At 38.1% G+C, this 15,766-nt stretch overlaps 1 long non-coding RNA gene across 1 annotated transcript in view; it reads left to right on the plus strand.

Moving 5' to 3' along the window:
• Positions 1-3,145, plus strand: part of LOC132072838 (uncharacterized) — a 36,181-nt gene extending 33,036 nt beyond the window's left edge. The window contains exons 2-3 of the long non-coding RNA XR_009418408.1: positions 1,298-1,376; positions 2,802-3,145. This is a non-coding gene — a long non-coding RNA (uncharacterized LOC132072838). The remainder of the gene's footprint in view (positions 1-1,297; positions 1,377-2,801) is intronic.
• The last annotated feature ends 12,621 nt before the right edge of the window (positions 3,146-15,766 follow it).

The raw sequence follows: 15,766 nt of genomic DNA on the forward strand, positions 1-15,766 counted from the left end.
ACCAGTGCCATAGGTACCTTGCTGCAATGCTGATCAGCAAATTTTTAAATATCTTGTGCAGTGGTTTTTCACAATGGCCAGCCTTCTTCATAGCTTACAGGCTCAAGACTAACAACACTCAGCAAGCAGTGAATAGTAGGTGCTGTCTTACTCCCTGCTCAAACAACCTGATAGCAGTCACTGACTTTTAGGAAAGGGAATATTATTGCAGGATCATGCACATAACTGAATCTGAACATGGCTTCTAATAGAGAAGTTGTTTGGATCAAATTTAAATGTTTAGGCCATAACTTGTTTTGAGAAAAACACTTAGGGAATTTAGCTCCAAGCTAGTCTGACATTTCATTGGTCACAGGATGCACCCTAGGAGCAACTCTGAAGCTTTGCTGACTGTATCAACTTTGATAATTTTTTCTTAATTCATTGAGCAAAGATGCTCGACTGTATCCTTGCTGTAAGCTAGCCTTGATACAAAAGTTAAATAAAGAGCCTCTGTTAAATAAAGAGCTTCTTTATTTAACAAAAGTTAAATAAAGAAGTCTCCCTGCTTCTAATTTCCACTGTTAACACATTCCCACATTTTGTGTTATGGGACGGATGACAAAGCAATTTCAGCATGGATCAGCAGGATGCTGCCAGTGCTGCTGGCTCCCTGCGGTCTGGTGCCCATCCTGCTGTGCCCAGTGCAGGAATGGGAGTAGAGAGGGACATCCAGGGCAGCCTCAGCCACCACGGCAAGACAAGGCCATGGGCAAGAGGCCAGAGACAGACTGGGCCTCTTGGGGACATAGCAGGGACTTTGGGTGCTTAAAGTGAAAAAAAAATCCATTCCTTGAATAAAATATACATGTTCAGAAATATATTTTGCATTTTCTGGTTTGCATGTAATGTGATCCTGGGTTTGTAAATATATGATGTGGATTTTTTTATTTATTTATAGGGAATTGTTTCTTCATGCTCTGTATATTTTATTTAATTGTATTTTCACGTTGGTAGTCATATGGATTATAAAGTGTTTCCAATAGAGGAAATTTCATTATTCCTGTAAATATTTTCTTTTTCTTTTCAAAAAAGGAGTGAATATTTTCACATGTCTTGAGTAAGAAAATAGTATTTTTATACAAAAAGAAAGCACTTAGTGTTTGGGGATATTTAGCTGACATCATGCATGGCCATGGTGCATATGTGCTTTGCCTCTTCAGAGATACTCAGTTCATGCCCTGCAGCTGATCCATGGCAGCAGCACCTTTCAGGAATGGTAGATGTCAGACCTGACTTCATTTGTTTCATCATTTAGAGATACCTGATGTTGCTCAGCCCCAGGAAGGTGTGTGCATCATGGGAGAGTGGACTAAAGTGAGACAAGAGAATTAGAGGTAATCATTGTTTCTTTAGGAGAATGTGGGGTATATTCCAAAATGAAACGCTTAGATTTAAAATTGGCTGATATATGTAGCTAATATGAAAGATTTTGTTTCAACATTCATGATTTAATTTATTTCATTTAAAATATTAGTGCCACCAGAGTTTCTTGGGAAAAAGATATGTTTTTATATTTTTTAGTTCTAACAAAATTATTTCTTTTAAACAACAAGTCTCCCACATACTAATAAGAGTTAAAAAGAAGTAGTGATTTATGAAACAATTACTAAATTGTGTGAACAAAATGCTGTGAAAAGGAGAAACAGTGCAAAAAGAACAAACCTAACAACAAAGGCTATCTTTTCAGTACTAATTTAAGAAAATCTCTAAGTGTGGATATCTGGAGAGCAACAATGAATATAAGTTAGGATTCACAGGCATTTTTGGGGAAAGAGAGCCAATGAAGGTGAGAGCAAACAAATGTACCTCTCTAGAAGTATGATGTGGTGGCCTGGAGTCTCTTATTTTAACCTTTAACTGAGATACTTCTGCAGCAGAATAGACACCATGTACACAGAGCTCAAAACTAGTTGCAGTGGCTGTATGGAGACATAAGCTAGATAGAGTTCTTCACCTCATCATTTCCTGGAAAATGTTATATACTGGAAAAATCCTCTAAACCAATTTTAATCCTGTCCTTTAATACTGGTAGGGCTTGAGCTTTCTAAGCTCTGTTTTCTTGGTGTTGCCCTTTAAGAGCAACATCTTCCTTTGAAGCAGGCGGACATCCATCAACACCAACTCCTGTTGTCAATGTCATACCAGTTTTAATTTCAAATGGCTGAAATCCTGATCCCCTAATAGAATAGTTACCACATGAATGAGCAGATGCTGACATGGGGAGCATCTGACGCTTTATAAATGAATGCCATCCAAGCAAAACATCAGCAGGATTGGATATGTTTAGAAAGTTAAACATCTGCAGAGGTGACTTGTTTGCCAATTGTTAAGAATAAAAGCTTGTTAATTGTCAGAGAACCTTGGCATATGCATGACCACTCTGGGTCTAGTCCTCCTTGGGATTGTATGTTAGCATCAGAGATGTGTACTCCCAAACACTTTTGGCAAGGTGAACTCCCTGAAGTTTAGGTTCATGTAATGCATCTAAGCAACATCAAAACACATGCTGTGACAATCTCAGCCTAGACACCTCTAATTGCCAGGAAGTCATTTGAATAGGTTCAGGTCTCCATATTTATACCCCCATGTTCTAGAATGAAGGGATGGTGGAAGTACCCCCTCTCTGCAGGACACTGCAATAAGCCTTCCTGATGAATACAAACACTTGTTATAAAGCAGACATTATGTTATGGAAGTAAACATTTGGAAAGTTTGTATGTAAGTTATGTTTCCTAATGACATTCTGTGTCTCTCCCTAGACCAACATGATTATTTCTAAGCTGTCATAGACATCTGGAGACCCCTCACACCTTCCTGAGTGAGCTGTGACAGACCCCACATAATATATTCTTGTTCAGAAAATAATGGCTATGGGCAGAAACCAGATCTGAGACTTTTAGATGGGAGCTCTGGCACTGAGGTAAAACAGAAGGCACTGCAGAATTCTGTTTCTAATAACTACTGAGTAAAAGTTGAAGACATACCAAACTCAAACTGGAATAATTAACCCAGGAAATTCTCAGTGGGAAGATGGTACACTGACTAATGTGTGAGCAAGCTTTGTAAATAAAAGGCTTTAAAGCTGCCTGAGGTTGACTATAAAGAGTGAGGCATTGCCTTTTTGCAAAGGAAACCAATTTGCTGAGGGTTGCTTTGTAAGGTTGAAGGGGGGGGGGGTGCTTCTTTTAGGTTACACATCACAAATTAGAGTTGCCATTTGAGAAATAGAAGGTGTATTGATAGTAAACAGGTGGCTGCTGTTCCAAGGAGATTTGTTTAGTACCATTTTATGACTGAGCTGATGCTGTGACACATTAAGTGGAACTTGTCACTCTCCCATCTGGTCTACACAACTGCTGGAGGCAGAACCCATTTAGGAAGTTGTACATTTCTTGCAGCTGTTCATGAATGTTTCATAAATAACTAACAGAAACCACTGATTCATTTGGCTTTATTAAACCTATCTTAGGGGAATCATGTCATTGTTCATGGAGAAAATTGTACATGTTGCACGGCATTTAAGGGACTTGTTACCAAATTACAGTGTTTTACAGCCTTACTTAGTGCTAATGGGAAAATTGTGAAGTACAGATCAGAACTTCTTTTGGCCTGATTATAATTTATCTAAATGACTGCACTTGATAAAGAGTCCTTCATGCTAAGTAAAATGCTTTTTGCCTGTGGAACCCAATGGTGTCTTGTTTTCATCCCCCTATGGAGGCAGTTTATCCTTGGGTCTTATCTGGAAGAAGCAGTTGTTGCAGAATTCTGTGTTCACTTCATACATCATTTAAACTGGTTTTGTTATTGATGAATTGCTTTTTTAATTCACAGATGAAAGTGAACATTATAAACAAGGCATTCCCATATTAGCTTTTCAGTTCTTTGCCCAATGGGCAATTTAATGCGACATCAAACGCGATAATAGCTGAATGACAAAAAGAACCTTCCCCATGCTTGTTGGCTTCTAATAGCTTGATTTCATTTTTAATAGGCTGTTAATCTTCAGCTAGTGTTTTGCTCTGTATCAAACATTTTGCTGCAGTAAGCTGGGTTGTTTGTCTACTTGAGGTTTGTGTTGTGTTCAGTTAACACTCCCTTTGGAAGGCATTTGGCGCACATAAAATGCCTGAGATTGACTTTGCAGTAGGAAATTTTGACTCCCCTTAACAAAACTTTCCTATCTGTCATGACATGACAGACTAATAAAACCACTCATGTGCTAAGTTATAATGATATCTAATATGTTGACAATAAAAGAGTATCACCTACTGAATTCAAAGTAAGCAGTGTGCTGCATAGAAAAAGAGAAACACCACTGGGTGTAAAGGAGGACTTAAAATGTATTGCTGTCTAGCTTAGAGAAAAATTAAGTACACTACAGTGAGCTGTATGACCTGAAGGAGACACACTTATTTCAGGTACAGTTACTGTCTCACTAGCCTGTTACATCCACAGTAAGAATGGAAAGGCTCTAAAAACTGTGGACAGTGTTGTGAAGTTTATGCAAATTCTTTTTCTAAATAAAGGAAGAATGTCACTGATGGGTTTGTGTTACGTTAAAAGATGCAATTTTTATTTTTGCTGGTCTGCAGTCTGATTTATTTTGGACGCTCACTTGATATCTTTAGATACTAAGCTCAAGTTCCTCTCGGAACTGTCACTAGTGGAGATACCTGAGTTTGACCAAGCTCCATTCTGTTATGTCAGTATTTTTTGACTGACAAATGACTGTCAAAAGGATAGGGAAAGTTCTTTGGTACCTCCCGTGCTGCTCAGTGAGAGTCATCGAAGCATCTGGAAATCTTGTCTGGTGTGCCAGTGGGTAGTGTTCTGTTACTTCCTCATTAGGTGCTGCTCTTCATATTTCCAAGATTACAGGGAGAGACACCTTCTGATTTACTGGACCCAGCCCCACTCAACTGCATAACAGACAATCATAAACTCATCAATTCCCCTGGACAAGCATGTATTTGGGGTGGAGGGGACCCCAGCTAGTGTCATAAAACTGCTCTAAAATATTTTCTGTCCTCAGCTTCCCTGATGGATAATTTCAAGCCCACAGTTATTAAATTATAGCTTATACCTGTTTGTGTCCTCAGGTGATATAAATCATCCTTCTGCCTGGTGCTTGCCTAGTTAGTGTTAAATAATCAATTAATTTGCCCTACCTCAGGCTTTCATAGTGAAATGTGTGAAGTGATCCTCAGCCTGGTGGTCAGCTGAAATGGGAAGGTCACATAAGCTCAGATCTGTGATTAGTGTTGGACGAATTTATTATGTTGCTTTGGACCCAAGCTGAAAACATGAACCAGAGGTACAGATGTTTCTCCAATATATGTCTGTATGGCTGATGTCTTCCATAACCTTCCAGTTCCTAGCAGTATTTATTTCTTGAACACTGTTACAACAATATCTACTGTTGGATGATTGTAGGAGACCTCTAGCTTTGTTATGATGGACAGTCTCTTATAAAGTTTTGTAAAACAAATCAATTAATCTTGCTACATGCTAGTTCTATTTTTTTTCCAATTGAAGCACTCCATTCAGTGTTTCCTTTACCTTTTCTTCCTAATCAATATACCTCCATTCCAGTCCTCTTGTGTTTTTGCTGTCACTACATAGTTAGCTAGCTGTTGGGCATCAGTAACATTTCCATTTTGTTATTGTCTTTTCATTGTATATAAAAGCTTCACATTTCTTTCAAAGATATGACATATTACTGAAACAGATTAGTTGGAATACTTGTTTCAGCTCACTTGCCTAGTATTTCTGTATTTTTTTATCCCTTGTTTCTCACCTCTAAAGTTTCTTTATATAGTGTTCAATCTCTATTTGCCCTGTCTTCTTCTTCTACTATATTTAAAACTTGTGATTATCAGTTACTTCCACTTTTTCTCTTCTTTTTTAGTATAATCACTCTTATCTCTTAACTCTTATCTCATTATATTTCTACCTTTCACCATGTCTCAACATGGAAGAAGAATTTAAATATCTTCCTCTGGGTCTCATTAATTAGTGCTCTCTTCTAAAATTGTTTACACAGAAGACAAGTCTCTGTTATGTGGTGGAACTATTGATAAGAAAAATCTACTTTGCTGGATATGAAGATTAATTTTACACATTCATTTTGCAAAGAAGCTACATGAAAGTAGTTACTAATTTTTCTGATGGAATCTTAAGGGACCTTAAAAACTTGTCTTCTTACATAGTTAATCTAATGAAAATAGTTAATCTTACTGAAAAATTGGGGCACATGATACACCTCAATTTCTGTACAAGCAGACAATTTATCATTGGTGTCAGAAATAGCAGCTGTTTTTTTCTACTTCTTAGTTCAGAAACTGGTATAATTTCATAGGTCCCAAAGTTTTGTGATGAATGGACTAAGTGTAATGATGAAAATGTAGGTATTTAGTCTTCCCTTGGCACTGAGTTAATTCCAGAATCCACATGTCAAACTGCGAGATTTTGATTCTACTTGGGGCCATTTTAGACTTCACTTTAAATCATGTATGGCATTTCAATGGGTCATAAAGAGTAATAGTTTTCCTTGTCCAAGCATCTTTCAAACAAATCTGAAAAAGATAGAAAGCTTGGAAATGGAAAAATGCGGAGCTGATTTACAGATGCTTGAAAAAACACTTATCATAGGCTGAATAAAATCTGCGGTAGAGAGACATATATGTTCTCCAGAATATATTAGACATATATGTTCTCCAGAATATATTAATCACTGATAATTCCTACTTTATCATTTCAGACTATTTCCTTGCAAAAGTGCATCTCAATCAATAATTGGTTTCTGTTTGAGGACTAGGCTAAGCGTGGTTTTTCACATGTGCTCTGACCAAACGTGTCAGGAACAATTATTGTTAGTTTTGCATGTTGTTCCCATAATGTTGTCTGGGTATGGGAGGGAACTCAGCAAATGGCTTTCCATACCATTGTCTGAAAAAGAAACTGAACCTAGAGCATGTTCTCTTGTAATTCTTCTCTTACTAGGTAGTTTGTGTATAATTAAAAAATTGTTTTCTCTGTTTGCATTTAACATGTAGTTGTCTGCTTTGATTTCATTGATTTCTGCTAAGTTTGGTTTTCATTCTGCTGTTTAATTATTCTCCTAATGAATGTTCACTTTCTCTTTTTTCACTCATTTCCTAGGTTTTTTTTCTGGTTATTATGATGGGCAATAAATGACAAGTCAGATTTTAGTTCAATTACTGACTTTGTATGCAAAAGATAATCACATCATGTCACATGTAAAAATATAGATATATTTTGATTTCCATCCAATGGATCTGCACTTTTATGTCACTTATGATTTGCTTTGCCAATTTTGGGTTTGTCCTCATCTTCAGTATTTTTCAATATGGAAGCATACACAATGCAATGAAAAATTTAATATCTGGGAACAAAAATGAAAAAAAGAAACATGTCCTTTCATGTGGTCTCCAATTAAATGCATCCTACCTAAATATTATCTGAAATGCTATATAGAAAGCTATTTTTTAAATGGAAAATATTGACATTTTATATATCACATTCTCCCAAAATGCAACATACAGAGACATTTCATTTCTTTAAGTGAGGTAAGCAACCTTTGTCTTTGAGGTGCTAACCTTACAGCTGCAGCAGATTTCAAAGACTATTATTCTTTCCATTAGAATATATTTGCTTTATATTGGGTACATGAAAAAATAATGTATTCATTAGTAGAAGCATGGCATCACAAGTAATTCTTGGCTTAAAACCATTAAATATAAACAGAAGGTTAAATCTTCTTTGGCATTCTTCTGAGACTAAAAGACTGTCAAAGGGATGTTCTAAATTGATTCCACAAGACTGGATCTTTAAAAAAAATGGAGCAAATTTCCATTCTAAAAGGCTTTATACTTTTAAAAGCTTTCCACCACTGTTTATCTTCACTAGGTACAAAAATAAAGATGAAAATAGGCAGGGGAACAAGGACGGGGACAACTCTTTTCACAAGTCTGCTGTACTAATTACCTTTGAAATTACATTGAATTTGTGTAGCCAATCTTCCATTTGGATCCACTTTTTTCTTCATTACTCAGTTTCATTCTTTGTTATCTCATTGATGGTTGAAAATATTACCTAATAGAAGTGTAGGGGTCTGAAAGATACATAACCCAGATGAGGAAATTACATTGGTTGTTCGTTCCATTTGCTCTAATATTTTGATTGCTACTGTGGAATTCCCATCTTTGTCCATACCTCTCCAGTGCTGTTGCATGTCTACTTTCTCTGTTCCACTTCCTAGGTAAATATGACTGATAATAAAATTATAACTTTATTATACTTTATATCAAATGTGCAACATTTGATCTCAGCTAGACAAAGAGCCTAAAGGTGTAATTTCAGCACAGTTGTCCTGTCTCACTCTGCTGAGTTCATGCCCCAAGGTGCAATTACCTCCGGGTTGAAGAGGGTGGGATCACCTGAGCTTTCAAATACCGTGCGGGAAAAGGCACCCTGCAAGCTGGAGTGTTGTGGTGCTCTCATAGACTTGTCTAGCATTTCATCAAGATCCGTACATCCAAAACCTGTTGAACTGTTGTAGATTTGTCACAAAACCAGACGTGCTTAATACTTTAGCATTGCTGAAGGCCTTGCTCAGGCTGTACAGACACAATCTCAAGGGTGTGGTGTGCTTTCATCTGGGGGAAGTTAACTGTAATGCAGTGGGTATAAATTTGTGTATGTAACACAGCACTGCAAATGCTGTGCTTTTGATGAACCTCATCTTGATATAGGATATCTATTTCACAATGTGCCCTGCATTTTGGTCTGTGACCACTGATGTTTTCCTGTCTTTTTTGTGAAGAAATTTTCTGAGACTGTATTTATATCTCCTTTCCATTTACAGGAGCCTGGGATTTTTTCGTATAGCCAGGCAATGCTATCAGCATCCAATTTTTGACCTCTGTGGTACTCTCCTTTGTCAGTTATCAAATGTGGTCAGACTTAAAGTATGTTATCCAAGGACAAAACAAACAAAAATCCAAAAATAAAACAAAAACAATCACCAACAACAAAAACAGACAACCAAAAATCCCAGAGCCAAAACACCCAACCAAACAAAAAAATTAAAAATTCTCAAGCTGTATTATTTAAAAGTCCTGTGCTACTAATAATTTTTAATTAACTAAAAAATGTGTGAAATCTTTAGTTGTGCAGGTTGCTATTTCTTTCATTCTTAGTAGTACAAGAAGGAAATATTTAATGCTGAAGATTTTGGAAAAACAAGTAGATAATAGTTGCAGATCAGCTTTGTTCTAGCCTTGGTGCCTAGTACTCACTGCTGGCTTAAGTGTCAAGGTAGAAAGCACAATTTCATTTTTGTGATGAAGCCTGTAATATCAAGCAGAAAAATCAAATCCAGCTGCTTGCTGTATAATCCTAGAGGAATAGCTCTCAAGTTACCACACAGTTTCAGTAAAAGCAGTGTTTCTTATCAGTGGCACAGCTATTGGAAAAATGTCTGATCTTGCATTAAAGGCATTCCAGAAGCAGAGTCAAGGTTTCCCTCAAGCTGTGTGGATGAATATTGTGAGCTAGAGTCTGATCTTCTACCAGTGTAGATCTGAGTAACTTGTCAGGGTTTTGGGAGAGCTCTCTTTATTTCACTGCAATAACATGCTGGTGTACCCAGCTGTTCTATTTCAAGAGATCCCTTGTTCAAGTGGTCTTCACTAGTAGATGACAATGACTTTCTCTGGGACCTAATTTTGTTCCTAGACCTCTTTCTAACAATATTATATCCTATCCAACTACACTTTGCAGGCAACTCTAACTAGTGTGGGAGCGTTGATCTCCTGGAGACTAGAACAGACTGGATTCATGGGCTGAGACCAACAGTATGAGCTTTAATGAGGCAAAGTGCTGGCTCCTGCACTTGGGTCACAAAAAGCCCCTGCAGTGCTACAGGCTGGGGGTGGAGTGGCTGGAAAGGTGTCCAGCAGAAAAGGACCTGGGGATGCTGGTCAATAGCAGCTGAACATGAGCAGTGTGTCCAGGTAGCCAAGAAGGCCAGTGGCATCCTGGACTGTATAAAAACCAAAGTTACCAGCAGGACTAGAGAAGGGATTTTGCCTCTGTGTGGGTCTCTTCCCTGTGGACCTCCATGGGCTGCACAGGCACAGCTGCTTCACCATGATCTGCAGGGGAATCTCAGCTGTGGTGCCTGAAGAACCTTCTTCCTCTCCTTCCTCTCTGTCCTTGGTGTCTACAAAGTTGTTCCTCTTACATTCTCAGTCCTCTCTTCTCTGGATGATGAACTACTTCTGCACAAGAACTGTTTTTGTTTGTTTTTTTTTTTTTTTTTTTTTTTCCTTTCTTAAATATATTATCACAGAGGTGTTACCACCATCTCTAATGGGCTCAGCCTTGGCCAGTGGTGGGTCCACTCTGGAGCAGCCTGGCATTGGCTCTGATGGACATGGGGGAAACTTCTGGGAGTTTCTCACAGAAGCCACCTCTGTAGCCCCTCCCTACACTACCAAACCTGGCCACAAAACCCAATATATGTTTCTTTTAATGTGAGTGCTTTTGGAGGTATGATCTTTGGTACCTTACTCCTGGCATGTTTCATTTTCACAATAGTTTTATAGTTGTAGAGCTGGTGATATTATGACCTGCAAGTAGGCATTGATGTGAAATCATGTCTTTTTTCACTCTTCATCAGATTAAACCCTAGACTTTTCAATTTGCAAGCCAAATTTTAAGGCTCCTAGGTTTCAGCGTCAGAAACAAACTGTTGTCATTGCACTTGAATATATCACTAGAATACTAATGGTCATTGAAATGGTTTGAGCTATTTAAGTTCACAGAGAGCATTTTCAGTCATTATGAATGAGTGTAGGAACAACAGGCTACATCGATCTTTGGCCTAGGTGTCTGCTAGTAGAGACTTTTGTAGAGACCTTTATCACTGTCATATTTCAAAGGAAAGTTTAATGGCACTTATTTTGGTAATATCTCATATGATTTAAGCAAGGCTAATTGTGATGTTCTTGGTTTCCTTTCAGTCACAACTAAGACTGTTTCTTCCAGTTGCTATATCCCATGTGGTTTTTGCCTTTGTGATTATGCATCTTAATGTCTTCCATCATATTGTTCAAATGTCATTAATCACAAGCAGCAATAAAAGTACCTTCATGTGAATGAATTAAGTTCTAATAACCTGTACCCTGGCCTCAAATTATTCAAAGCCCAAAGCAAAGTTATTGCAATTCTGACTATTGTCTGTTCCTTCTGGCATCTGTCTTTTGCATGAGCTACTGTGTTAGCCAGCATCTGAGGAATATTGGCTCTGTTAACACTTTGACCCTTATTTGAGGAAGTAGCTACTCACTGTTCATAGCTGAGTGCATGAGGATATGTTCTGAGTCTCACCTCTTGCAGGGACTAAACTTGCTCAGCCTTTCCACACATCTTGACCTGATGCTGTGTTTATCAGGCACATTTAAATATAGAAAATAGCAAACCTTACACTTCGTGATCTGGCAACACTTGGTGGAGTTCAACTGTTCAATAAGCAGGGCCCAAAGCTATTAGTCCACAATATATTTTGGATTTCATCTTCAACTTCTAATTGACTATCCTGTGTTTCATCATTTTCACTTAATTACTTTATCCATATTTAAAGCATGGTCTCAGATTCTTGCAATTAGCAGCACCATATGTTCGCTTCCCCCTGTACAACTTTAAGTGGTGTTTGACCATTTTTGGGTCTATGTATCCTCACTGTACAATACCACAGCTGCAGTCTGTAGGCATTTGTTAGTCCTTTTGTGCACTACAGACAGTTCATTAGTCTTGTACGCAGCCACTGACCAGTCAGACTAGTGAGTCACTTCAGCTGTGCAGCTACAGCTGTTTGATTTTATCCCAAGAGCTTCAAATGCCCTAATGAGTGTAAGATAGTAAAAAGGAGGATTAGGTTTTACAGAGCAAGATCTGCTTTAATAAGTACCATACAGAAAGAAAGAAAGAGAAGAAAAAGCTAGTATTTAACAGTAGACTATTATAAAGCAGAAAGAAATAGAGTGCTCATAAAATCAAACAGAAATTCTGAAGTGGGAAAAAGATCCTCCAGATCTCTCCAGAAGTGCTTTGGGAATACATTTGTCAATGATTAAAGGTTTCAGATTAATAACAGAATGCAATGCATGTGACACTTCATGAATGCAAATGGCTTTACATTTTGTGATGTCTGAAACTTCTTCATGCATCTCTCTTGACTTTGTGATTTTCTGTTTATTCTACATTGCTTGATGAGCCTCCCTGAGACCAATGGCAGGTGAATATTTTCTTGAACAAGTTTGAGGATCATAAATGACCATGCAGCAGATGGAGAAAGCACTAAGCCTTTCCACCCATCTTTGGTTAACATTAATTAGATACTTTATGCACTTTATGGGATGCTAAAATGCGTGCAGCGGACTGCAGAGCAGTGGGAAGAAAAATGGAAGAGCAACTGTGCGTGAGGATACTCCAATGTGCTGAGAGAGTATGTTCAATGGGTGCTGACAAAGACCTGTCCTGGCTTCAACTGTGATAGAATTAGCTTTTTTTTCCTTAGTAGCTGGTATAGGGCTTTGTTTTGAATTTAGGATGAGAATAATGTTGATAACACACTGATGTTTTAGTGTTGCTAAGTAGTGCTTGTCCTAAGTCAAGGACTTTTCAGTGTTCCCCCCCCTTGTCTGCCAGCAAGGATGTGCAGAAGAAGCTGGAAAAAACCATAGCTGGGTAGCTGACTCCAACTGGGCATGGGGATATTCCATGCCTCTATGGGATGCCCAGTATGTAAACTGGGGGGGTTTGCCTGGGAGCTGATGATCACTGCAGGGGGACAGGCTGGTTATTGTTCAGTGGATGGTGAGCACTTGTATTTTGCATAGTTTATTTCTCTTGGGTTTCATTCCAATCTTTCTCTCCTTGTCATGGCTTAACCTCAGGCAGCAACCAAGCACCACACAGTGGCTTCCTCACTCCAACAGTTTGGAGTGATATGGAAGGGTGAAAGCAAGAAAACTCAGGGGCTGAGATAAAGAAATTTTAATAGTGAAAGCAAAAGCCATACATACACATTCACAAACCAAAACAAGGAATTTATTCACTGCTTCCCATGGGCTGACAGGTGTTCAGACATCTCCAGGAAAGCAGGATTCCATCATGCATAATGGTGACTTGGGAAGATAAACACCAGCACTTCAAATGTTCCCCCATTCTTCCTGCTTTCCTCTTCTTTATATGCTGTGCATGATGGTATGTGGTCTGGAATATCCCTTTGGTCAGTTGGGGTCACCTGTTCTGGCTGTGTCCCCTCCCAGCTCCTTCTGCATCCCCAGCCTCCTTGATAGTGAGGTGGAGTGAAGAGCAGAATAGTGCTTGACACTGTGCAAGCCCATCTCGGCAGTAATAGCTCTTCAGTATAAATCCAAAATACAACCCCACACCGCTTACTGTGAAGAAAATTACCCAGCCAAAACCAGCCCAATTCTTCGCATCCTGATTACTGTTATTGTCATAATTAGTATTATTATTACATTTTTATTTATTTCAATTGTTAATCTGTTCTTAACTCCAGGGTTTTACCACTTTTTTTTTTTCTATTCTCCTTCCCACCACCATAGAGGGAAGGTGAGGGGTGAGAGAGCAAGCAGCTGCATGGTATTTAGTTGCTGGCTAGTGTTAACTAGGACAAGTCCTTAATTCAGAACCTTCACTCAGTGAGAAGGGTCAACAGGTGCTGTTTTGTCAAAAGTGTGTGACAGTTGTACTGCAGCTTGCAGTTGCCCATAAGCTGTGAAAGTGTATTCTGGCCTAATTATCTCATATATTTCGCCTGTAAGACCCCATTAGACCTTTGAACGATAAATTTTGTTCTTGGGAATTTACTGTTGAAAAATGTCTCGTTATGTTTTTATTTGAAGACCCTATGCAATAATGAGACAATAGTTATACCTCATCATCAGCTTTAACTGCACTATATTTCATGGACTAAATTCCTAGAAGACCAGATATAACACTGGAGTTCTGGGACTCTTTTGTGTGCTTTTGTGACATATAGGGAGTCACAAAACATTTTCAGATTATGTTTGTGCGACTTAAGACTGGCTGATATGAATTGGACACAAGGAAAATATCATCTGGATCAAAGTTTCATGACTACTGGCTGATATGGGCTGGTTTATTTACTGAGTAGGAAGTTTTGATGTACAGACACTAAAATACTCTGAAAGTATTTCTTGATCTGTTCCTCAGGAGTTTTAGAAAGCGGATTAAATCCATGCAGCAGAAAAATCTGCTTTGTTCTTTTCTAGTTATGGAACCTAATCAGTAGAAACAATGACTGTCTCTACCTAAACAGTTACTGTATCCCCATGTACACTCTAGGCAAATATGATGGTTCTTAAAAAATGCTAATAGTATATTCATTTGGTGAACATCAGTTTTATGCCAGGAACTAAACTGAAGGGAATTTCTTGATGAAATATGTGACAGAAGGCTTCTCAGTGCTGAGTTTTATACGATTATGTGGTTCTGTGGTTGCATAATCAGGTTTCTAGTATATGAGAAACATATATATTTCCCATATATATAAAAGTCTCAGCTGGGGAATTGATTGCACCTTAAATTACAGTTCCTACTGCATTTCAGAAGGCCACAGGTTTAAGTACATTATTCTGCCATGGGTTTGATTTAAGCTAGTGCAATAGCTTTTGCAATTTTCATTATGCTCTTTGCCCTGAAAAAAAGATTTGTCAAGTGAACAGATTCATGTCATGTTAGTTTGTGTCCCTACTACAAATTGTGATAGGAATAAATGACTAGATTTTAACTAGCCAATATGTTATATACAGTGTGCCATTTTGGCTTCTATCATGGCTTTTCATTGGATAGACACTTTACTGTCACATACCTATCAATTACTGCTTGAATAAGGATTAATGGAGTGGTTATCAAATCAGAAGGATGCACATTGAAAAGGTTGTGCCATAGAACACAAAATTTTAATTTAGAGAATAGGACTGTATTATCTTTTAACAAGAAGGAAACTACATGGTCAATCAATTTCTCAAAATTAGGCTTGCCTAAAAATTGTGCTGAATGATAATTCATAGGAGAGATGACTAGCTGATGGCAGACTCTTTCCAAAGCTCTTAGCTACTCATGTCTGAATGACTGGGATGAGTAAATTGCTCTGCTATTAATATTCAGAATTAACTATATCATGACTGTGATATAGTCAAGGGCATAGTCAGAGTGAAAAAGAGGGACTGAGTAATATGCAGAGGTAACAAGTGAGATAAATTAGAGACCTGAATAGCCAAATGTAGAGGCAAAGGTGGGCATTGGACACTGTTGCTGAGGTCTGGAGCAGAAGAAGTAGTAGGATTGTAGTTTGCTTACTGGCTGGCAAGAAATATGGGGGTTCAAATCTGTTTTTCTGGAATATGTGTACATTTTACTTTAGGATTTATAGCTGTCCAGATAAGTCTTTTACCCTACACTGATGCTTTCTGTCAATTAAACAAATGCCTGAATTGTTAGCAGTTGCAAAAGGGTTCAGCTTTAACTGAAGTGATGAAACACATTGTACTTCAGGCTATGTCATGCATAGTAAAGAAGATACTTCTCTGGTTTATGCCTGATGTAGCTCCATGAGTCTAGATATGAGGAGACCCCTCAG

This window comes from Ammospiza nelsoni, chromosome 4 (genome assembly GCF_027579445.1).
Source record: "Ammospiza nelsoni isolate bAmmNel1 chromosome 4, bAmmNel1.pri, whole genome shotgun sequence".
Classification (NCBI taxonomy): domain Eukaryota; kingdom Metazoa; phylum Chordata; class Aves; order Passeriformes; family Passerellidae; genus Ammospiza; species Ammospiza nelsoni.